The sequence below is a fragment of the Nerophis ophidion genome, linkage group LG12 (genome assembly GCF_033978795.1).
Source record: "Nerophis ophidion isolate RoL-2023_Sa linkage group LG12, RoL_Noph_v1.0, whole genome shotgun sequence".
In the NCBI taxonomy this organism is placed as follows: Eukaryota; Metazoa; Chordata; class Actinopteri; order Syngnathiformes; family Syngnathidae; genus Nerophis; species Nerophis ophidion.
This window is the reverse complement of record NC_084622.1, coordinates 47,903,128-47,928,715: the sequence shown is the minus strand read 5'-3', so window position 1 is coordinate 47,928,715 and position 25,588 is coordinate 47,903,128.

Here is a 25,588-nt window from a genome sequence, read left to right as displayed (position 1 = left end):
TATCTATCTATCTATCTATCTATCTATCTATCTACCTACCTACCTACCTACCTACCTACCTACCTATCCATCCATCCATCCATCCATCCATCCATCCATCCATCCATCCATCCATCCATCCATCCATCCATCCATCCATCCATCCATCCATCCATCCATCCATCCATCTATCTATCTATCTATCTATCTATCCATCCATCCATCCATCCATCCATCCATCCATCCATCCATCTATCCGTCTATCTATCTATTAATCTATCTATCTATCTATCTATCTATCTATCCATCTATCTATCTATCGATCTATCTAAACATGGCCAAGGCTCCCTTGGGCCTGATCCAAAGAGCAACAACCACATGAAAACAAGACGAAGAGATCATAAACACAAAGGAGGAAACGCAAGAGTAGAGTATTAGTTTTATATATTATTCCTAAATTCATGAAGGCGAAACATATTAGAAAAATTGAGCCAAAACCCTTAAAATGGCCAAATAGTAAACAACATGCAAACATGTTTATAGTCTCTCTTTGACTTCTGTGATGTTAATTTAGCATCATTTAGATATGCTCTGCTATCACAGCAAAATAATGTCTTCTGTCTGGCACTTGCTCCTGAGAGGATGAATCAGCCGGAATGACTACAGCACTAGGTAACTGTCTATGCATGCTTTGTGTGTGTGTGTGTGTGTGTGTGTGTGTGTGTGTGTGTGGAGGGTAAGGTTCAGAGGAAAAATTTACAGCAGTAGGGTCGGTCCTTACTTGAACTTCTAGAACGTGGTGTGGTTTAGTGCTGAGCAAGAGGTTAGTTGTGTAAATTTGTCAGACTGAATTACCTGCTTGTGCTTTTTGCCAACAAGCGCAAGATGTGCTTTCGAGGTGGGATTTATGGCTTTTCGAAGGGAGCCGGATCCTTAGGAGCCGTTCCTTTTAAGTAGTCGTTCAAATCAATCAATCAATATTTACTTATATAGCCCTAAATCACTAGTGTCTCAAAGGGCTGCACAAACCACCACGACATCCTCGGTAGGCCCACATAAGGGCAAGGAAAACTCACACCCAGTGGGACATCGGTGACAATAATGACCCAGTACTGGCTTGTTATTATAGTTTTAACTGGGTTTCGTCTTTTATAAAGAAAAAGAAAAAAATCACTGATGTGAATGAGAATATTTGCTATATACATAAATCTTACTTTATTGGTGGGAATTATTTTTGAAATATTGGCTCTGACTTCGGGCTTCACGGTGGCAGAGGGGTTAGTGCATCTGCCTCACAATACGAAGTTCCTGCAGTCCTGGGTTCAAATCCAGGCTCGGGATCTTTCTGTGTGGAGTTTGCATGTTCTCCCCGTGAATGCGTGGGTTCCCTCCGGGTACTCCGGCTTCCTCCCACTTCCAAAGACATGCACCTGGGGATAGGCCCCTCCCACTTCCAAAGACATGCACCTGGGGATAGGTTGATTGGCAACACTAAATTGGCCCTAGTGTGTGAATGTGAGTGTGAATGTTGTCTGTCTATCTGTGTTGGCCCTGCGATGAGGTGGCGACTTGTCCAGGGTGTACCCCGCCTTCCGCCCGATTGTAGCTGAGATAGGCGCCAGCGCCCCCCGCGACCCCAAAAGGGAATAAGCGGTAGAAAATGGATGGATGGATGGATGGCCCTGATTTCATTTTTGTTTATTTTCATTCTAAACTGTTTTGATCGGGTCGCACGGTAGCGAGGTCTTTTTCCCCTGGATGCGGAAAGACAGACAGGACAATCAGGTAAGAGCCTTGTATTCCACAAAGATGATGCAAAAATCCAAAAAGAAGACCCTGCATCCAGCACATGTGCATGAGTGACCCCAGGCCACTTAAAACAGAGAAACTTTAGCATAACAAAAACTTAAAGCTAAACCGAACATAACATGTCGCAGAGCACTTGCCAACCCTCCCGGATTTTCCGGGAGACTCCCGAAATTCAGCGCCTCTCCCGAAAACCTCCCGGGAGAAATTTTCTCCCGAAAATCTCCAAAAATTCAGCTGGAGCTGGAGACCAAGCCCAATCACGTTATAACATCTACAGATTTAAATACAAAACTGCACACACAAGGAGACGAACCAGAAGAACGAGGAAGTTACAGCCATGGTGACGCCGTGTGTAATAGAGTGATTCTATGTGGTCTGTTGCCATCTCCTGGTGAATGTTGGCTATAGCGTTATGGGGTTGCTTTTTGATTGGCCAACGATTTACGTGGTGTTGCGCACCTGACGGCAAGTGAGGGAGTCTGTTCTGACTTAAGCCCACAGTAAAGAGACATAACTCCATCACCTCGCCTGGTTATTGAATCCAACCCAATATACTACACCGTCGACAAGCAAAATGAAGAATTAAATGGCAGAACAAAGGTTACTCAAATAGTGAAAGGTAAGTGTTGTTGTTGTTTTTTAAGTACCCAGCAAGCACAGTACAGTTAATAGAACAACTGTGTTTTTATTACTGTGTATTTGATAGGTGCCGTCTGAAATTCAACTATTTTTTTTATTTATATATATAATAGAATAAATATATATAGCTAGAATTCACTGAAAGTTAAGTATTTCATACTCACACACACACGCACACATATATATATATATATATATATATATATATATATATATATATGTAGGTGTGGGAAAAAATCACAAGACTACTTCATCTCTACAGATCTGTTTCATGAGGGGTTCCCTCAATCATCTCCTGATGATTGAGGGAACCCCTCATGAAACAGATCTGTAGAGATGAAGTAGTCTTGTGATTTTTTCCCACACCTACATATTGCGCTCTACCACGGTATCGAGCACTATTCTCTGGATAATCCAATCAAGACATATATATATATATATATATATATATATATATATATATGAAATACTCGAGTTGGTGAATTGTAGATGCAAATATATTCCTCCCCTCTTAACCACGCCCCCCAACCCAACCACACCCCCAAACACGCCTCCGCCCCACTCCCGACCACGCCCCCTCCACCCCCCACTTCCCACCTCCCGAAATCAGAGGTCTCAAGGATGGCAAGTATGGCCGAGTGAGTGACAAGACCAGGCATATATGGGGCCGTGATTATTGTAAACAGCTGATGGGGACACTAATCACTAATCAAGGCCAGGTGCTGAGAACGGCGCTCAATAAACCAGAAAGCAAACATAAGACGGAACACTGAAACTTGTTTGGTATATGTTATAGTTTTCCTATGTTTCAGGACCATTTCTGACCATTCCATAACGTGGCACCATATATTATTTAGAACAGTGGTGTCCAAACTATGGCCCACGGGTGAAGTGCATCTGCAATTTGGCCGGCAAGACAACATGAGTTCAATAAACCATGGCGGGAGCCATGCTTTATTGGTATGGCGTTCATAACATATACAAATAGCCAGGAGTTTGATGGGCTCGGGATCTTTCTGTGTGGAGTTTGCATGTTCTCCCCGTGACTGCGTGGGTTCCCTCCGGTTACTCCGGCTTCCTCCCACCTCCAAAGACATGCACCTGGGGATAGGTTGATTGGCAACACTAAATTGGCCCTAATGTGTGAACGTGAGTGTGAATGTTGTCTATCTGTGGTGGCCCTGCGATGAGATAGCGACTTGTCCAGGGTGTACGCCGCCTTCCGCCCGAATGCAGCTGAGATAGGCTCCAGCACCCCCTGCGACCCTGAACGGGATAAGCAGTAGAAAATGGATAAATGGATAAATAAGCATTAGATTTAAATATGACCCCGAGAGTGACAAATGGATGGATGTTTCTAAAAAGTATAATGAAAACAGAATACAAATGAAGACATATTACTTATGCCAGTATAAAATTGTACTCAGTAGAAGCATTTAAGTCTCACCTTAAAACTCATTTGTATACTCTAGCCTTTAAATAGACTCCCTTTTTAGACCAGTTGATCTGCCGTTTCTTTTCTTTTTCTTCTATGTCCCACTCTCCCGTGTGGAGGGGGTCCGGTCCGATCCGGTGGCCATGTACTGCTCGCCTGTGTATCGGCTGGGGACATCTCTGCGCTGCTGGTCCGCCTACGCTTGGGATGGTTTCCTGCTGGCTCCGCTGTGAACGGGACTCTCGCTGCTGTGTTGGATCCATTGTGGATTGAACTTTCACAGTATCATGTTAGACCCGCTCAACATCCATTGCTTTCCTCCTCTCTAAGGTTCTCATAGTCATCATTGTCACCGACGTCCCACTGGGTCATCATTGTCACCGATGTCCCACTGGGTGTGAGTTTTCCTTGCCCTTATGTGGGCCTACCGAGGATGTCGTGGTGGTTTGTGCAGCCCTTTGAGACACTAGTGATTTAGGGCTATATAAGTAAACATTGATTGATTGATTGATACTGCACTACCCTGCCTGGTGAGTGTACGCTTGAACTACTTAAAATTATTTAGAACCATGAACAAGAAAAGTAAATAAAAATGATCAAATCAAAACAACATAAAAATAAAATCAGTTAAAAAGTGAGTGAGTGCGGTGTAGTACGTGCCTCACAACGAAAAGGTCCCGTGTTTGATTCTCCGACTCAAGGTCTTTCTTTGTGGAGTTTGCATACCCGTAACTGCATGGGTTCTTTCTGGGTACTCCGGCTTCCTTACACCTCCCACCTCCAAAGCAAATTATATTTATATAGCGCTTTTTCTCTTGTGACTCAAAGCGCTTTACATAGTGAAACCCAATATCTAATTTTTTTTTACATTTAAACCAGTGTGGGTGGCACTGGGAGCAGGTGGGTAAAGTGTCTGGACCAAAAACACAACGGTAGTGACTAGGATGGCGGAAGCGGGGATCGAACCTGCAACCCTCAAGTTGCTGGAACGGCCACTCTACCAACCGAGCTATACCGCCCAAAAGACATGCACTTTGAAATATATTGAATGGCAACGCTAAATTGGCCCTAGTGAGTGAATGATGTCTGTCTATCTGTGTTGGCCCTGCGATGAGGTGGCGACTTGTCCAGGGTGTACCCCGCCTAAGCTCGAGTGCAGCTTAGGCTCCAGTGACCCCAAGAGTGTACAATGGGGAGAAAATGGATAGATGGAATCTAAATACTGCTACATTTTCTTTGACTCAATCTCTCGTCCAATTGCCATTCAGGTGAGGCTACATCTGCACATATCCTAAATAAACAAGGACTATCAAAGGAATAACCTGCAACTGCGAATCGGTTCTCATTGTTCACGTAAAAATCCATTTAAAATATTTGATTTGTTCACAAATGTCACATCTCTACAGGTGCAGGGGTGTCCCTCATTCGCAGTTATGGCTACCCTCAGAGGGCCGCTAGTAACGGTGAATACAGTGGAAACCCGAATCCCAGCGGCAGACAAGATGAACGTACACCAAGACATAGTTTCCACATAGAGCATGGGAGTCAAACTCTGGCCCGCGGGCCAAATTTGGCCCGCCGTGTAATTTAATTTGGCCCTTGAGGCAATATCAAATTAACATTAGAGCTGGCCCGCCGCTGTAACACCGCATTCACCACTAATACTCATACTCGTCAACCCTCCCAATTTTCCCGAAAGACTCTCAAAGTACAGTGCCCCTCCCAATTTTCATCCCGGACAACAATATTGGGGGCGTGCCTTAAAGGCATTGCCTTTGGCGTTCTCTACAACCTGTCACCACGTCCACTTTTCTTCCATACAAACAGCGTGCCGTCCCTGTCACATAATATATGCGGCTTATACACTCACTCAAGTGAATTCAAGCATACTTGGTCAACAGCCATACGGGTCACACTGATGGTGGCCGTATAAACAACTTTAACACTTTTACAAATATGACCAACAGCATCTCTGTCTGGACTGGAGCCTGCAATGCCTCAGACTGGAAGTCTCTCCAGAGCATGGGTGTCAAACTCTGGCCCGCGGGCCAAATTTGGCCCGCCGTGTAATTTCACTTGGCCCTTGAGGCAATATCAAATTAACATTAGTGCTGGCCGGCCGCTGTAACACCGCATTCACCGCTAACACTCTTACTTGCCAATCCTCTCGATTTTACCGGGAGACTCCCGAAGTTCAGTGCCCCTCCCGAATTTCATCCCGGTAAAATAACAAAAAGGTACTGCTTTTGGCGTTCTCTACAACCTGTCTCCACATCCGCTTTTCCGCTATACAAACAGCGTGCCGGCCCAGTCACATAATATATGCGACTTATACACACACACAAGTGAATGCAATGCATACTTGGTCAACAGCCATACAGGTCGCACCGAGGATGGCCGTATACATATTTTTAACACTATTACAAATATGCGCCACACTGTGAACCCACACCAAACAGGAATGACAAACACATTTCGGGAGAACATCCGCACCGTAACACAACATAAACACAACAGAACAAATACCCAGAATCCCTTGCAGCACTAACTCTTCCGGGAAGCTAAAATATACAACCCCGGCCATCACCAAACCCCGCCGCCGAAAAGAGGCATTCAGTTTTTATTTACATTTTGATATGCCATTGATATTTTTTTTATTATTATTATTATTTGAAACTGGATTTTGTATGTCACTATAAAGTTATATAAGCCTTGCTTGTTCAATATTCAATGCAAAACTTGTTTGGGTCCCTGTTAAAAGGTTAATTCGTTCAACCTCGGCCCGCGGCTTTGTTCGGTTTTAAATTTTGGCCCACTCTGTATTTGAGTTTGACACCCCTGATATAGAGGCATGTTCGTAACCCAAAACGTTTGCAAGAGGTGTGAATAAATCTAGGTTCCACTTTATTATATAAATATAAATATATGAGGATATGCTGTATGATATTAGTACACAATTGCCTATGTATTTGATTATTATATGTTTTATGTATACTGGGCCTTGTAGTGAAAAGCGTATTTATTATTATGAACTATCATATTGAATAAAACAGTGGTTCTCAACCTTTTTTCAGTGATGCACCCCCTGTGAAAATGTTTTTAATTCAAGTACCCCCTTTTCAGAGCAAAGCATTTTGGGTGGAAAAAAAAGAGATAAAGAAGTAAAATACAGCACTATGTCATCAGTTTCTGATTTATTAAACAGTGCAAAATATTGCACATTTTTAGTGGTCTTTTTTTAACTGTTTGAAAAAGAAAAAATATATAAAAATAACTAAAAACTTGTTAAAAAATAAACTAGTGATTTATTTATAAATAAATATTTCTACATACACATCAACTTAAAGTGCCCTCTTTGGGGATTGTAATAGAGATCCATCTGGACTCATGAACTTAATTCTAAACATTTCTCCACAAAAAAAGAATTCTTTAACATCAATATTTATGGAACATGTCCACAAAAAATCTAGCTGTCAACACTGAATATTGCATTGTTGCATTTCTTTGCACAGTCTATGAACTTAGATTCATATTTCGTTAAAGTATTATTTTTTTGATCACATTACGCCTGTACTGGCTCACCTGCACTGGCTTCCTGTGCACTTAAGATGTGACTTTAAGGTTTTACTACTTACGTATAAAATACTACACGGTCTAGCTCCATCCTATCTTGCCGATTGTATTGTACCATATGTCCCGGCAAGAAATCTGCCTTCAAAGGACTCCGGCTTGTTAGTGATTCCCAAAGCCCAAAAAAAGTCTGCGGGCTATAGAGCGTTTTCCGTTCGGGCTCCAGTACTCTGGAATGCCCTCCCGGTAACAGTTCGAGATGCCACCTCAGTAGAAGCATTTAAGTCTCACCTTAAAACTCATTTGTATACTGTAGCCTTTAAATAGACTCCCTTTTTAGACCAGTTGATCTGCTGTTTCTTTTCTTTTTCTTCTATGTCCCACTCTCCCTTGTGGAGGGGGTCCAGTCCGATCCGGTGGCCATGTACTGCTTGCCTGTGTATCGGCTGGGGACATCTCTGCGCTGCTGATCCGCCTCCGCTTGGGATGGTTTCCTGCTGGCTCCGCTGTGAACGGGACTCTCGCTGCTGTGTTGGATCCGCTTTGGACTGGACTCTCGCGACTGTGTTGGATCCATTGTGGATTGAACTTTCACAGTATCATGTTAGACCCGCTCGACATCCATTGCTTTCCTCCTCTCTAAGGTTCTCATAGTCATCATTGTCACCGATGTCCCACTGGGTGTGAGTTTTCCTTGCCCTTATGTGGGCCTACCGAGGATGTCGTGGTGGTTTGTGCAGCCCTTTGAGACACTAGTGATTTAGGGCTATATAAGTAAACATTGATTGATTGATTGATTGATATTTAATAAATATATTTATAAAGGATTTTTGAATTGTTGCTATTTTTAGAATACTTAAAAAATATATCTTGTACCCCTTGGCATACCTTCAAGTACCCCCAGGGGTACATGTACCCCCATTTGAGAACCACTGGAATAGAATATCCTTGTTTTAACTATGATAACTTACATTTAATTGGCATAGTTGCAAAAACTACAGTATGTTTCTGTCTTCTTCCCATAGCTTCTTGGGGAAAGTGCACATTTTAAAAGGAAAATAAATTATCTAACAAATGCAGATCAACGTTTTCCTTCATAGTCATAATGAACAATAAAAATTCCCCAACACTAAAACTTAAGTGACCAAAAATAGGAAGTCGGTGGCCAATGTTGAGGGTAAAGTACCCGTGAAATAAAATAGGCTTGACATTTTAAAAACCACCACCTGAAGAGAATGTCAGGCAGATTGTAAGGATGTTTGCATTATTTCTTTTTCCACTGATTACCATGTTCAGGGTTACAGGTCAGCTAGAGCCAAGCTCAGTCTGGGAGACAGGCCTTAGGTAATTAGGCAATCAAGTTGCTGGAACTACAGGTTCCTGTGGAAGTGGGTGGTTTGTGTTTCCACTGCATTTCACAGTTCAGGGCAGTTTATACAAATCAGGCTGATTTAGTATATTTCTACACTAATACCATGTACGTAAGTAATCAGACAATATTATGTCACAGTTATTTTACTTAAAAGGAAGTAAATGAAAAAAAAATGCAATCATATACAAATTGGTATGATTTAATAAATAAACTGTACCAAATTGTTTATAAAAAGTAAGTTTTTTGTCCCCAGTGTCCAACCGTCAGAAAGTAATTCTCTCTGTAAATTATTAATTTGTGAGGCGAGTTATTTTAATCAATTTCAGCTGTAACAATATATAAATGATAAATGTCAGCGTTCATTTCACGCCGACAACGCGAAAACATCGGCTTTAGCATTAGCTTGTCTTCATTAGCCTTCTGTTCACTCGGGTTGAGGCTGAAAACTACACATAAGGAGTTTCACAGACTACTTTTAATATAGTAAAGTAAATGTCAGGTTCAAACACCGAACTATCTATTAAACAACACAAGAAGCAATGAAGCAGGCAGAGACACAGTTCAATTTTGCTCATGAGGAGAAACGTTTGGGGCTGCACACTCAGTTACAGTCTCCCCCTACGCTCTGAGGGGCTGTCCCACGCACTCCTCTATTTGGATGTATCATCTCTCATCCATGCGGACTGGACACTGGCCGAGAGTGGAGTCGGCTGTCTTGGTTGCCTTGTTGGGTCTGCTCCTGTCTCTGGCCATGCTCCCTCCACCCCAGCGGACGATGGTGTGGAACACCGCAGAGGCCACCACAGTGGATATGTTTATTTTACTTTTTATTCATAGCTGTATGTAGAAGTGTCTGGTTGTATCTGCTGCTTTAATGTCTTTAATGTCCTATGTGTTCTTTGATGTTTGATGTTTCCCTCTTACACACATGTAAGAGGGATGTGTACTATGGCTATGAGTTGTTGTTGTTTTTTTTTTTTCCCTTGGCCTCAGTCTGCACCCCCACTCCAGGGCCTAGGCTAAGACCGATTTTTTAAATTTGTGTTTACCTGTATGTCATCTTTTTTGTAAGGGGCGCTGAAGCCGGCAGACCCGTCAGCGATCCTGTTCTGTCTCCCTGTAATGTTTGTCTGATCTTGAATGGGATTGTGCTGAAAATTGTAATTTTCCGGAAGGAACTCTCCTGACGGAATAAATAAAGTACTATCTATCTATCTATCTATTTATTCTGGAGTTCCCTAGTTAACATCACTAAGGCTGGTTCTAGGGGGAGGGGACACATTATGCAAGCACAGTATCACTATACGTGATTATTCGGAATGCAAATGGACTCGAGCTCAAGATGTACTTCGTTGATGTACTTGAAGTCCTTCTTTGGCTGTTTTAGCGGGCTGAAAGACAGAAACTGCGGCTGTGAGTCAACTTGCAGTGGAAGATAACAAGTTGTGTGCCTTTGAACAAATAAAAAAGTACAACATAGGCACAATATATAATAATTATAGCAACGGCCTTTAAGCATAAGAGTTGTGTGATAACTTAGACATAATTATTCTAAAATTAAATTGTTAATATTTAATGTCATTAACCTTTGTTCCACTAGTGTATTGCCTTCTGTATTTCACATTTCTCCAACAAAGTCTTACAGTAAGCAGCTGAAATCTTGAAATCGAGTCCGGCTTCATACGCCATTGTAAAAATGTTGAAAAGAGTCAGTTAATTTCTCATAACGAAATAATGTTTGTAAAAAATAATTAACAATGACCTGCATATAGTATCAAGACTACGTCTGAATAAAAACACTGCAAGATCGTTTTACTGGGTAGCATTCTTCAGCACAAAGATGCCTCACAAAAGTTCCTGCAGGTCGAAAATGTATTTTGTTCTTCTTTCTCTTCATTGTCAAGTTCGTTGTAATAGAAATTCACAAGAAATAAACAAGTCATCCAGCATTATTGATTGGATTCGAAAAATACGTTTTTGGAATGCTTCAACTGTGTTCAACTCATCAGCATTCAACAGCACAACCCCGATAAGATCCTGGAAACCCTCCAAAAGTCCCTATTAACTGGCAGGGACTCAGAAAAATACCCTGAATATCTAAATCTACCCCGGTAGTTTTTCGGTGGAAACACAGGAGGAACTTTACTTACCTGGGTAAATGGTAATGTTCCTGCCATAGAAAAGGGCTTATTGACAGACAGCCATTCACATTGCAGGCTCTCTAATTAACATAACATGCAACTGTGTAAGAAAACCGAAATAACCTAATACAGCCGGAACAAAAACGACAGCGAACATATCTGCCCAGGTTGAACTGCACCTCCAGCCCTAAGTCAGCTGTTATAAGTTCGCAACAGGATAATTGTACACAAAATAATGGGCAATCAAATAATTGATCATGCCTGCTTTATTAAAAAAATGTGAAATCAGAACACTCGGACAGCATTTGTTGAATGTCATTACTTGACATTGTTTACAGTTTTATAGGGCTGCAATAAGAAAAAAGTTTTGATTTGTATCATGTCAATAAATCAATAAAAACCAAATGCACACATGTTAGAAATGCAATTTCAATGTTGATGATGCACATTTATTAGCAAAAAAATAACTGGTATAGAAAGTGGAGAAAAATATTGTTTAATTCAAATATTGTCCCAAAAATTGAGACTATGAAGTCTGTTCTAAAGGATTAGTCGATGGATCGAAAAAACGAATCAATATATTGTGTCACGACCTGTTATAGCAGGTCTGACTTATTTTTGTGTTTCCTTTTTTTTATTATTAATCCCGTGCTAAGACTAAAAACGTGTACAAGCACTTAAAAGCTGTAAACCCCAAACATAAATGCTGAGCTGCAAAGCAAACAGAGAGGAGGGAGCTCCCGGAACCCAAACCGCACTGTAAAAACTGAATTCTAAGTAAGTGTAAATAACTGAAATATGGGTGATATTTGCTTATTTTCTGTCTGATAAGTTAATTCTTCTCACTAAGCAGATTTTATGTGAGAGTGTTTTGAAAGGTTATGGTCCTAAATGATCTCAGTAAGATATTACAGCTTGTAGCCGAGATTTTATTAGACTTAAACTTAGACTTCCTTTTTCTTGTCATTCAAATTTGAACTTTACAGTACAAATAAGAACGAAATTTTGTTGCATTAGCTCTTGGTAATGCAGGATAAAAAAATTTAAAAAAGCAATAAGGTGCAGATATAAATAAATAGATTACTGTACGGCCTAAGGGCTGCAGCCCGGCCGTCGGTCACGGAGCCCGCCGTGCCACCCGCGCCCATGTTTATGGATGTATGTTATATTGTTGAGGGGATAATTTAATTATGATGCGTTCAAGAGTCTTACGGCCTGAGAGAAGAAGCTGTTACAGAACCTGGAGGTTCCGCTACGGAGGCTGCGGAACATCTTCCTAGAGTCCAGCAGTGAAAACAGTCCTTGGTGGGGGTGGGAGGAGTCTTTGCAGATTTTCTGAGCCCTGGTCAGGCAGCGGCTTTTTGCGATCTTCTGGATAGGAGGAAGAGGAGTCCTGATAATCTTTTCCGCCGTCTTCACCACTCTCTGAAGAGACTTACAGTCCGAGGCATTGCAGGCTCCAGTCCAGACAGAGATGCTGTTGGTCAGCAGGCTGTCTAGAGTGCCCCTGTAGAATGGGGGAGGGAGCTGTGCTCTTTTCAGTCGACGCAAAAAGTACATACGCTGCTGAGCTCTTTTCACAAAGGGACCAGGTTATATTGTCAGTGATCTGCACCCCCAGGAACTTGGTGCTGCTTACCATCTCCATCGCTGTGCCGTTTTGCAATAATAATGATGTGCATTAAAGGGGAACATTATCACAATTTCAGAAGGGTTAAAACCAATAAAAAATCAGTTCCCAGTGGCTTATTTTATTTGTTGAAGTTTTTTTTTCAAAATTGTACCTATCCCGGAATATCCCTAAAAAAAGCTTTAAAGTGCCTGATTTTCGCTATCTGTGAAACCATTGTCCATTTTCCTGTGACGTCATCCAGTGATGCCAATACGGATAGCACAGCAAGATATAGCGACATTAGCTCGGATTCAGACTCTTATTTCAGCGGCTTAAGCGATTTGACAAATTACGCATGTATTGAAACGGATGGTTGGAGTATGGAGGCAGATAGCGAAAACGAAATTGAAGAAGAAACTGAAGCTATTGAGCGAACAGCTACTGACGCTATTGGGCCATGTTTGCTTTAGCATTGCCGGTAAAATGTGCAGACCAACGATCGGAAGTTTCGCATCTTGTGACACTGGATCAACTTAAATCCATCGATTGGTAAATGTTTGTTTGGCATTAAATGTGGGTGGAGGGAAACGCTGGATGTAAATATAGTTTCAAATGTACATACAGCTAGCCTAAATAGCATGTTAGCATCGATTAGCTGGCAGTCATGCCGCAACCAAATATGTCTGATTAGCACATAAGTCAACAACATCAACCAAATTCACCTTTGTGATTTCGTTGACTTTATCGTTGGAAATGCATCTGCAGGTTATCCATACATCTCTGTGCCATGTCTGCCTTAGCACCGCCTGTAAAATGTGCAGACACTCCGGCCCATTCAATGGGGGTCTGGCGGAAGATTTCTTTGACTTTATCGTTAGAAATGCATCTGCTTTGAGTGTCGCAGGATATCCACACAATCTTGCCATCTCTGTAGTAGCATAGCTTTCGTCGGTAAAGTGTGCAGAACAAACGACTGACCATTTCGTCGGATTTCCCCACACCCTCGTATTTTGAACAAATTTCATCCAATTTCTTGCCACTTTTGTATCTTTGCACCAGTGGTGCAACTTGAATCCCTCCCTGTTAGAGTTGTTACACCCGCCGACAACACACCGACGAGGCATGATGTCTCCAAGGTTGCAGAAAATAGTCAAAAAAACGGAAAATAACAGAGCTGATACGCGGTGTTTATAATGTGTTTGAGAAAATGGCGGCTTATTACCTAGGTGACGTCACGTTCTGACGTCATCTCTCCGAGAGCGATAAAGAGAAAGGCATTTAATTCGCCAAAATTCACCCATTTAGAGTTCGGAAATCGGTTAAAAAAATATATGGTCTTTTTTCTGCAACATCAAGGTATATATTGACGCTTACATAGGTCTGGTGATAATGTTCCCCTTTAAGTAAAACCTGTTCCTGGAGGACAAACAGTAAAATTGAATTTGTGTCCAAATATTTGGCTCTTTTTTAAATCGATTTTAATTATTCAAACCAGTAATAACCTGTGATTATTAAGGATTAATCCAATTTCAATTATGTGTAGTCTATACATCCATCCATTTTCTGCCGCTTATTCCCGTTCGGGGTCGCGGGGGCGCTGGCGCCTATCTCAGCTACAATCGGGCGGAAGGCGGGGTACACCCTGGACAAGTCGCCACCTCATCGCAGGGCCAACACTGATAGACAGACAACATTCACACTCACATTCACACACTAGGGCCAATTTAGTGTTGCCAATCAACCTATCCCCAGGTGCATGTCTTTGGAAGTGGGAGGAAGCCGGAGTACCCGGAGGGAACCCACGCATTCACGGGGAGAACATGCAAACTCCACACAGAAAGATCCCGAGCCTGGATTTGAACCCAGGACTGCAGGACCTTCGTATTGTGAGGCAGACGCACTAACCCCTCTGCTACCGTGAAGCCCATGTGTAGTCTAATTTAAAAAAAAACAACAATTGACTGGGGTAATACAAATAAATATTTATAAACTGTATTCATACAAACTCTCGGCCAATTAATGTGCATTTTTATTCGTACATCAAATCTTAGCAAGTGATGTTGGACCAACAGTTTCTCATTGCCCTAACAACGGTCGACAAAGTCTCCTTCTTGAATGTGAGAAAACGCTTAGCATCTAAATGAGGGTAGTTATGTCGTAGGTCAACAGCATGCTGCTGATAATAATGAGCACAAAAGGTGAATCCCTTCTTGGAGGATTCGGGTTTGTGCTGTGTGCATCTATGCCACGTTGACCTTGAAAAAAGAAAGTGGCATTATAGGGAGTTAGAAAATGGAGGAATCACACTGAACATTTGAATGCTTGTAAAAAGGTGAGACATGAAAAGATTGTTTTAATTGGTCTGTTATTACAGGTGGTTGTATGGATTGTCTTACGCAAACAATTGATTTTAGGGCTAAGGTTGATTAAGAAGTGCAAAAGACTTACTGAGTTTCAAAGTGCAAGGAGAATATATATTCAATCAATCAATCAATGTTTATTTATATAGCCCCAAATCACAAATGTCTCAAAGGACTGCACAAATCATTACGACTACAACATCCTCGTAAGAACCAACAAAAGGGCAAGGAAAACTCCCACCCAGTGGGCAGAGAGAATTCACATCCAGTGGGACGCCAGTGACAATGCTGACTATGAGAAACCTTGGAGAGGACCTCAGATGTGGGCAACCCCCCCTCTCTAGGGGACCGAAAGCAATGGATGTCGAGCGGGTCTAACATGATACTGTGAAAGTTCAATCCATAGTGGCTCCAACACAGCCGCGAGAGTTCAGTTCAAGCGGATCCAAGACAGCAGCGAGAGTCCCGTCCACAGGAAACCATCTCAAGCGGAGGCGGATCAGCAGCGTAGAGATGTCCCCAACCGATACAGGCGAGCGGTCCATCCTGGGTCCCGACGAGCGGTCCATCCTGGGTCTCGACTCTGGACAGCCAGTACGTCATCCATGGTCATCGGACCGGACCCCCTCCACAAGGGAGGGGGGGACATAGGAGAAATAAAAGAAGCAGCAGATCAACTGGTCTAAAAAGGAGGTCTATTTAAAGGCTAGAGTATACAGATGAGTTTTAAGGTGAGACTTAAATGCTTCTACTGAGGTAGCATCTCAAACTGTTACCGGGAGGGCATTCCAGAGTACTGGAGCCCGAACGGAAAACGCTCTATAGCCCGCAGACTTTTTTTGGGCTCTAGGAATCACTAATAAGCCGGAGTCATTTGAACGCAGATTTCTTGCCGGGACATATGGTACAATACAATCGGCAAGATAGGATGGAGCTAGACCGTGTAGTATTTTATACGTAAGTAGTAAAACCTTAAAGTCACATCTTAAGTGCACAGGAAGCCAGTGCAGGTGAGCCAGTACAGGCGTAATGTGATCAAACTTTCTTGTTCTTGTCAAAAGTCTAGCAGCCGCATTTTGACGTAATTACAATCTAATTTTAATGTAATTGATCCATTGGTTACTTCTCTCCTCTTGAAAATACTGACCATATTTACAATTTAGTATGTAGAAAATAATGAGACCCATATGGAGGTTAATTTGTGTATCATGAAAACTTTCTTTGCACTGAATTTATGCACTGAATTTTGTGAACTCAATTTTTGTACACCAAATTATGCTGACAATATAATTGAAAAAAAAAATGTTAGCAAAACACTTAACGCTTAAAGGGATCATATCAGGATTTTTTTTCACGTTAGAAACACTTCCCTGTGGTCTACATAAAAAGTAACGCTGGTTCTTTGGTGAACAACTTGCATTGATTCAGTTTTACTGACGTATTGTCAAACCATTTTTTTGCTCCGTTTTAAAACTTTTCGTTTTGAGAGGCGGAGTTGTTAGATGCAAACAAACCTCTCCTCACTACGACCCCTGTTGTAAACAAAAGAGGCTCAAGGTTATTAACTAGGCCAAGGGCTACATCGCGAACATAATAACGGATTAAATATATTACAGTTGGTACAAAATGCGGCTGCTAGACTTTTGACGAGAACAAGAAAGTTTGATCACATTACGCCTGTACTGGCTCACCTGCACTGGCTTCCTGTGCACTTAAGATGTGACTTTAAGGTTTTACTACTTACGTATAAAATACTACACGGTCTAGCTCCATCCTATCTTGCCGATTGTATTGTACCATATGTCCCGGCAAGAAATCTGCGTTCAAAGGACTCCGGCTTGTTAGTGATTCCCAAAGCCCAAAAAAAGTCTGCGGGCTGTAGAGCTTTTTCATTTCGGGCTCCAGTACTCTGGAATGCCCTCCCGGTAAAAGTTGGAGATGCCACCTCAGTAGAAGCATTTAAGTCTCACCTTAAAACTCATTTGTATACTCTAGCCTTTAAATAGACTCCCTTTTTAGACCAGTTGATCTGCCGTTTCTCTTCTTTTTCTTCTATGTCCCACTCTCCTTTGTGGAGGGAGTCCGGTCCGATCCGGTGGCCATGTACTGCTCGCCTTTGTATCGGCTGGGGACATCTCTGCGCTGCTGATCAGCCTCCGCTTGGGATGGTTTCCTACTGGCTCCGCTGTGAACGGGACTCTCGCTGCTGTGTTGGATCCGCTTTGGACTGGACTCTCGCGACTGTGTTGGATCCATTATGGACTGGACTCTCGCGACTGTGTTGGATCCATTATGGATTGATCTTTCACAGTATCATGTTCTCATATGTTCTCATGGTCATCATTGTCACCGATGTCCCACTGGGTGTGAGTTTTCCTTGCCCTTATGTGGGCCTACCGAGGATGTCGTAGTGGTTTGTGCAGCCCTTTGAGACACTAGTGATTTAGGGCTATATAAGTAAACATTGATTGATTGATTGATATATTACTCTTGCATTGCTAAACACAGTAGACACTGATCCGATTGAAATTAGTTTTTTATAAAGACCTTTCTTTATTTTGCCGGAGGACGGCGACGCTATTTTCATACAGTAGAAGGCTAAGCTAGCTACACAACAACCCTAACTAATATTGCTAACATCATTTAGGCATTTCTATTCTACTGTGATTATTGAGCGTTTCATTGTCTAATCCATTGCCATAAATAGTAATCAACAATCTCACCAGTAAAAGTAGTTTTTTGGAAAATCCATCTTTATACTGACGCAGGTTTCAGACTTCATCCTAGTTGAACATGCATTGCCATGAATCATAAAAGTTATAAGTAAAGCACTCTCTTACCTCAGATCGGGCGAAAGTTATTGTAGTTGCCTTTGCTGGTTAAAGCAAACCACAACAGAGCATTTTCCTTCATTGGGTTTCAAGGTCAACATAATGTTGTAGCTTGGCCGGTTTTGCATGCGTTTAAAGTGGCTGACTCACGAAAAGATGACCTCACATATGGCAAAAACATCACAAAAATAGAGCAAATTCCAAACGGACCGTTTGGAGGAAGTAGCAAAAAAGGCAAGATTGTTTTATAAATATCTCTGTAATGCCTCGAAGGTTTGATTACAAATTGCCGGGACGTATGTAAATCCCAAATACACATAAGCAAGTGCCATCAGGTAAAGCAAAGTTGGTTTGGCATAATAGGGCCTTATTAAGAGAATGTTTGCCCTACTTCTGACAAGATAAGAATACCTCTTACAAACCCCGTTTCCATATGATTTGGGTAATTGTTTTAGATAGAAATATAAACGGAATACAATGATTTGCAAATCATTTTCAACCCATATTCAATTGAATGCACTACAAAGACAATATATTTAATGTTGAAACTCATAAACTATTTTTTTTGTTGCAAATAATAATTATCTTAGAATTTCATGGCTGCAACACGTGCCAAAGTAGTTGGGAAAGGGCATGTTCACCACTGTGTTACATCACCTTTTCTTTTAACAACACTCAATAAACGTTTGGGAACTGAGGAAACTAATTGTTGAAGCTTTGAAAGTGGAATTCTTTATGTAGAGCTTCAGTCGTTCAACAGTCCGGGGTCCCCGCTGTCGTATTCTACGCTTCATAATGCCCCACCCATTTTTGATGGGAGACAGGCCTGGACTGCAGGTGGGCCAGGAAAGTACCCGCATTTTTTTTTTTTTTTACAAAGCCACGCTGTTGTAACACGTGCTGAATGTGGCTTCGCATTGTCTTGCTGAAATAAGCAGGGGCGTCCATGAAAAAGTCGGTGCTTGGATGGCAGCATATGTTGCTCCAAAACCTGTATGTACATTTCAGCATTAATGGTGACTTCACAGATGTGTAAGTTACCCTTGCCTTGGGCACTAATGCACCCCAATTCTATCACAGATGCTGGCTTTTGAACTTTGCATCAATAACAGTCTGGATGGCTCGCCTCCCCTTTAGTCCGGATGACACAATGTCGAATATTTCCAAAAACAATTTGAAATGTGGACTCGTCAGACCACAGAACACTTTTCCACTTTGCAGCAGTCCATCTTAGATGATCTTGGGCCCAGAGAAGCCGGCGACAATTAGAGCATAGTAGAGCTTTAACTTGCACTTACAGATTTAGCGACAAACTGTATTTAGTGACAGTGGTTTTCTGAAGTGTTCCTGAGCCCATGTGGTGATATCCTTTAGAGATTGATGTCGGTTTTTAAAACAGTGCCGTCTGAGGGATCGAAGGTTACGGTCATTCAATTTTGGTCGGACCACAGAACACTTTTCCACTTTTCATATTCGACTGAATATGGGTTAAAAATGATTTGCAAATCATTGTATTCCGTTCATATTTACATCTAACACAATTTTCCAACTCATATGGAAACGAGGTTTGTAGAAGTAGCCTTTTTTCTGTTAGAAGATAATACAATAAAAAAAATAAAAAAAAACATCCTGTGATGTATCTGCACACTGTCACGTCAATGGGATCATGTTTTGTTTTTGTCATGTTTGGTTTTATTTTTTGGACAATCAGTTCCTGCTCCTGCACTTCCTTGTCTGTCTTATTGCCATGGCAACCCATTAGTTTTCACCTTGTCCTCATGTCACGCCCTTGTCCTCATGTCTCACACCTGTTTGCACTTATCATAGCTATTATTTAAACCTGTAGTTGCCAGGTGGTCAGCCTGGCGACTTTACACTTACTTCCTTCATGCCATGCCATGCTGTTTAATCCCTCCTGCCCATGCCAGGTAAATGTTTGTTTTTTTTAGTTCTGCTTTTGTGCTTTGTTTGGTTTCATAGTCCAGTTTTATACCACCATTGTGCGTGCCTTTTTTGTAGTTTGTTAGTGTATAAATAAATATGTAACATCATTCACGCCTTGCTTGTGCCAATTTTCCTTTGCGTCGAAAAAAACAATCCACCTCATAGTCCAAGTCTTGATACACACACAAACAGACGTATCATTTTTAATAAGTCAGGGGGTTCCAGCTTGTGTTGGGAGACATAAGAAAACATGTGTTTATGCTTAAACACAAAAGTTAAATAAGTTTCACTTTCGGTTTTACGTCACGCTAAAGACGAGGTTACGAAGGAAAGCAAAAAGGATGAAAATTGTGGCCATTTTCAGAAATTGCTCTGACATTTGGATTGCTCGGACCACTCTCTCAAAACAGAGCTGGTAGTTATTTGTAATTACTCCAGTTTTGCAGAATAAATCGGTAAACTTCAATTCTGGTCACCCCTCTTCATTTTAGACAGCCTCAGATTAAAAGTACCTGGTAGGACTCTGCCCTCCTAAAAGGGAGAATCCTAACAGTCCCTCTAAAATTTCAGGGTTTACAAATTCAGTGCAAAAAAAAAATGTGCTGCTTCCAAAGACAAGACCCACTTCCCCTAAATTAAGACTGATGAATCAATCCTGTTTTCGAAGCAGCCAATGAGGTGTGAAATTTTAAGTCAAGTCTTACAACGAGGCAGCCAATAACCATGTAATATACTGTAAGTTTTTTGATCCCATTTTATTAACGCTTTCAACATTAGAGGTTGCTGAGCATAGTGAAAAAATCCAAAGATGACACCAAAAAGGATGAAAGCTGATCACAAGATGGTAAAAACACTCAACACACTAAAGTTGATGATTATTTGCCCCCCAAAAAAAATGTTTATCAGTTTGAACATCAAATATGTTGTCTTTGTAGTATATTCAACTGAATATGGGTTGAAAATTATTTGCAAATCATTGTTTTCCGTTTATATTTACATCTAACACAATTTCCCAAATCATATGGAAACGGGGTTTGTACAACATTTAAATTTAAGATTTGGGTTTAGATTAATGATCTACGTTTAGATTTAAGATTTAGGTTTGGATTCAACATTTAGATTTAAAATGTAGATTTAACATTTACATTTAGATAAAATATTTAGTTTCAACACTTCAAGGCCTACTGAAATGAAATTGTCTTATTCAAACGGCGATAGCAGGTCCATTCTACGTGTCATACTTGATCATTTCACGATATTGCCATATTTTTGCTGAAAGGATTTAGTAGAGAACATCGACGATAAAGTTCGCAACTTTTGGTCGCTAATAAAAAAGCCTTGCCAGTACCGAAAGTAGCAGACGATATGCGCGTGACGTCACCGGTGTGAAGGCTCCTCACATCCTCACATTGATTACAATCATAGACACCAGCAGCTCGAGCAGTTCTGACCGAGAAAGCGACACTTTCCCCATTAATTTGAGCAAGGATGAAAGATTTGTGGATGAGGAAAGTTAGAGAGAAGCACACACAAAAAAAAAGAAAAGGCGACGGCTCCAGGCGACAGCAGTGTGAGTGAGTCAGATGTTATTAGACACATTTACTAGGATAATTCTGGAAAATCCCATATCTGCTTATTGTGTTACAGGTAATAGTGTTATAGTGAGATTATAAAGTCATACCTGAAAGTCGGAGGGCTGCGGTGAACGCCAGTGTCTCTTAGAGAAGCCAATGGAGGAGCCGAGATCACAGCTGCCTTTTTCATAGCTACAGGAGGAGGTCGCATAATCCACTCAAGTCTCCGGTAAGAGCTGCCTAAATATCACAATTTTCCCATCCAAAAACTTGCTGGTTGACGTAGAGAAACAAGTTCGCTTGACCGCTCTGTGTTAAAGCTTCACAACAAACAAAGAAACACCGGCTGTGTTTCTGTGCTCTAGGCAGCTGCAATCCACCGCTTTCCACCAACAGCATTCTTCTTTATAGTCTCCATTATTAATTGAACAAATTACAAAATGTGTTTAATTAATACCAATTAATTACCAAAATGGATACATGGATGATACAGCAGAGGATTGGGAGAATGTCATGTGGTCAGATGAAACCAAAATAGAACTTTTTGGTATGAACTCAACTCGTCGTGTTTGGAGGAAGAAGAATACTGAGTTGCATCCCAAGAACACCATACCTACTGTGAATCATGGGGGTGGAAACATCATGCTTTGGGGCTGTTTTTCTGCTAAGGGGACAGGACGATTGATCCGTGTTAAGGAAAGAATGAATGGGGCCATGTATCGTGAGATTTTGAGCCAAAACCTCCTTCCATCAGTGAGAGCTTTGAATGGTTGACCAAATACTTATTTTCCACCATAATTTACAAATGTTTTTTTTTTTAATTCCTACAATGTGAATTCCTGGATTTTTTTTCACATTCTGTCTCTCACAGTTGAAGTGTACCTATGATGAAAATTACAGACCTCTGTCATCATTTTAAGAGGGAGAACTTGCACAATCGGAGGCTGACTAAATACTTTTTTGCCCCACTGTACTTGGTGGGCCACCAAACTAACATGACTACTGTGTAGCAAACCGAGTGCAAACTATCTGAGTACGGAAAGGGCCTTTACAATTAAAAGCAGATACGAGCAAAACAAAACAAACTTTGCATCAGAATCTACGCCTACTCTATATAAAAAAAAAAGATTTGTGGAGTGATACCAAGGATTATTTATCGATTGCGTTCCCAGACATTATTATGCACAACAAAACAGATGAAAACTTGCAAAAGCATGGAGGTCTACGACTTTGTGTTCGGCTGGGTCAAAGAACTTGGTATCGAGACTCTCACGGGTAAATATTGCATCGTTTTTGCTTGGGTAAGGTTACATTTAATGATGTGACTTAGCATTTCCAGCCACTTTTGTTGCCTTTTTGTTGTTGCTGGTACGCATGTTTTTCTCCGTGTTTCTCAAAATCAATCAATCAATCAATCAATGTTTACTTATATAGCCCTAAATCACTAGTGTCTCAAAGGGCTGCACAAACCACCACGACGTCCTCGGTAGTCCCACATAAGGGCAAGGAAAACTCACACCCAGTGGGACGTCGGTGACAATAATGACTATGAGAACCTTGGAGAGGAGGAAAGCAATGGATGTCGAGCGGGTCTAACATGATACTGTGAAAGTTCAATCCATAATGGATCCAACACAGTCGCGAGAGTCCAGTCCAAAGCGGATCCAACACAGCAGCGAGAGTCCCGTTCACAGCGGACCCAGCAGGAAACCATCCCAAGCGGAGGCGGATCAGCAGCGCAGAGATGTCCCCAGCCGATACACAGGCAAGCAGTACATGGCCACCGGATCGGACCGGACTCCCTCCACAAAGGAGAGTGGGACATAGAAGAAAAAGAAAAGAAGCGGCAGATCAACTGGTCTAAAAAGGAGGTCTATTTAAAGGCTAGAGTATACAAATGAGTTTTAAGGTGAGGCTTAAATGCTTCTACTGAGGTAGCATCTCGAACTGTTACCGGGAGGGCATTCCAGAGTACTGGAGCCCGAAATGAAAAAGCTCTACAGCCCGCAGACTTTTTTTGGGCTCTAGGAATCACTAATAAGCCGGAGTCTTCTGAACGCAGATTTCTTGCCGGGACATATGGTACAATACAATCGGCAAGATAGGCTGGAGCTAGACCGTGTAGTATTTTATACGTAAGTAGTAAAACCTTAAAGTCACATCTTAAGTGCACATGAAGCCAGTGCAGGTGAGCCAGTACAGGCGTAATGTGATCAAACTTTCTTGTTCTTGTCAAAAGTCTAGCAGCCGCATTTTGTACCAACTGTAATCTTTTAATGCTAGACATGAGTACATTTTATTTATTACTAAAATACAAAAAGGCAAAACAAAGAACGCGCTCGGTGGCGGCTAATAATCTATACTAAAACTTTAACAAAAACAGCACAATGGACTTGGACTGGACTCTCGCGACTGTGTTGGATCCATTATGGATTGAACTTTCACAGTATCATGTTAGACCCGCTCGACATCCATTGCTTTCCTCCTCTCCAAGGTTCTCATAGTCATCATTGTCACCGACGTCCCACTGGGTGTGAGTTTTCCTTGCCCTTATGTGGGCCTACCGAGGATGTTGTAGTGGTTTGTGCAGCCCTTTGAGACACTAGTGATTTAGGGCTATATAAGTAAACATTGATTGATTGATTGATTGAATGGCATGGCTGTCTATAAATAAACAAAAAATGCTAACAAAGACACTCAATAAACCAAAAAACTTGCACTTAGGCGAAATAATACATGGATCTTACGTGGCGTGGTCCAAAGGTTTAGCAGCGTGGCAAGGCGTGAAGGTTTGTACGAGGAATGCAGGCATGAGGCAGAATGCAAAAATCCCAGAAGGATAAACAGAAAGCAAGTGACATAAATAGTGGCCGTGGTAAATGGAAACAGGTGTGAGAGGCTGATGATCGGGGCTTGACTAGGGCAAACAGGTGGAAACTAATGAGTAGCTATGGTAACAAAAACAAACCAGGAAGTGAAAAAACGGAACAAGAGTCCAGAAAACAAAACCAAACATGATCAAACATAAAAGCTGATTTACAGGCGTGACAAGCAGAAAGCCCAGCGGCCCATATGACGGCTGCCTTTAGTAAACTTCTTTTAAGTTTTGCTTAAATCGCAAATACTAAATGTAAAAGTATACCAAACAAACAAACCTTTAACAAAGTGATCGCTGCATACTCGTGCGTTCTTCGACTCTGCCTTCATAGACTGGGGCATGTGACCCTTTTCTTGGCATCTTTCGTAAAACCTTGACATCTTTTGCCATTCTTGATTACCTCTTAAAAAACTCAGAAGAAACTTTTATCATTTTTGCCATTCGAACGATTCCAACGGTCTGAAACAATGCAAGCATGCGGCATTTTTCTTCGAGAAAGGGGAAATGACGACAGACGCTGGCTGGTCCATCACTTTGAATCAAGCATAGTTAAAGGGGAACATTATCAGCAGACCTATGTAAGCGTCAATATATACCTTGATGGTGCAGAAAAAAGACCATATATTTTTTTTAACCGATTTCCGAACTCTAAATCGGTGAATTTTGGCGAATTAAACGCCTTTCTGTTTATTGCTCTGGTGGCGATAGCGTCAGAATGTGACGTCACCGAGGTAATACAGCCGCCATTTTCATTTTCTAAACATTACAAACACCGGGTCTCAGCTCTGTTATTTTCCGTTTTTTCGACTATTTTTTGGAACCTTGGAGACATCATGCTTCGTCGGTGTGTTGTCGGAGGGTGTAACAACACTAACAGGGAGGGATTCAAGTTGCACCACTGGCAAGAAATCTGCTGCCAGACCCCCATTGAATGTACTGTAGTGTCTTCACATTTGACCGGCGATGACAGACATGGCACAGAGATGTATGGATAACCTGCAGATGCATTTGCAACAATAAAGTTAACGAAATCACAAAGGTGAGTTTTGTTGTTGACTTATGTGCTAATCAGACATATTTGGTTGCGGCGTGACTGCCAGCTAATCGATGCTAACATGCTACGCTAATCGATGCTAACATGGTATTTACCGGCGATGACAGACATGGCACAGAGATGTATGGATAACCTGCAGATGCATTTGCAATGATAAAGTCAACGAATCCACAAAGGTCAGTTTTGTTGATGTTGACTTATGTGCTAATCAGACATATTTGGTCACGGCGTGACTGCTAGCGTATCGATGCTAACATGCTATTTACCGGCGGTGCTAAAGCAGACATGGCACAGAGATGTATGGATAACCTGCAGATGCATTTGCAATTATATTACGTTTCCTCCCACCCACATTCAATGAGAAAAAAACACTTACCAATCGACGGATTT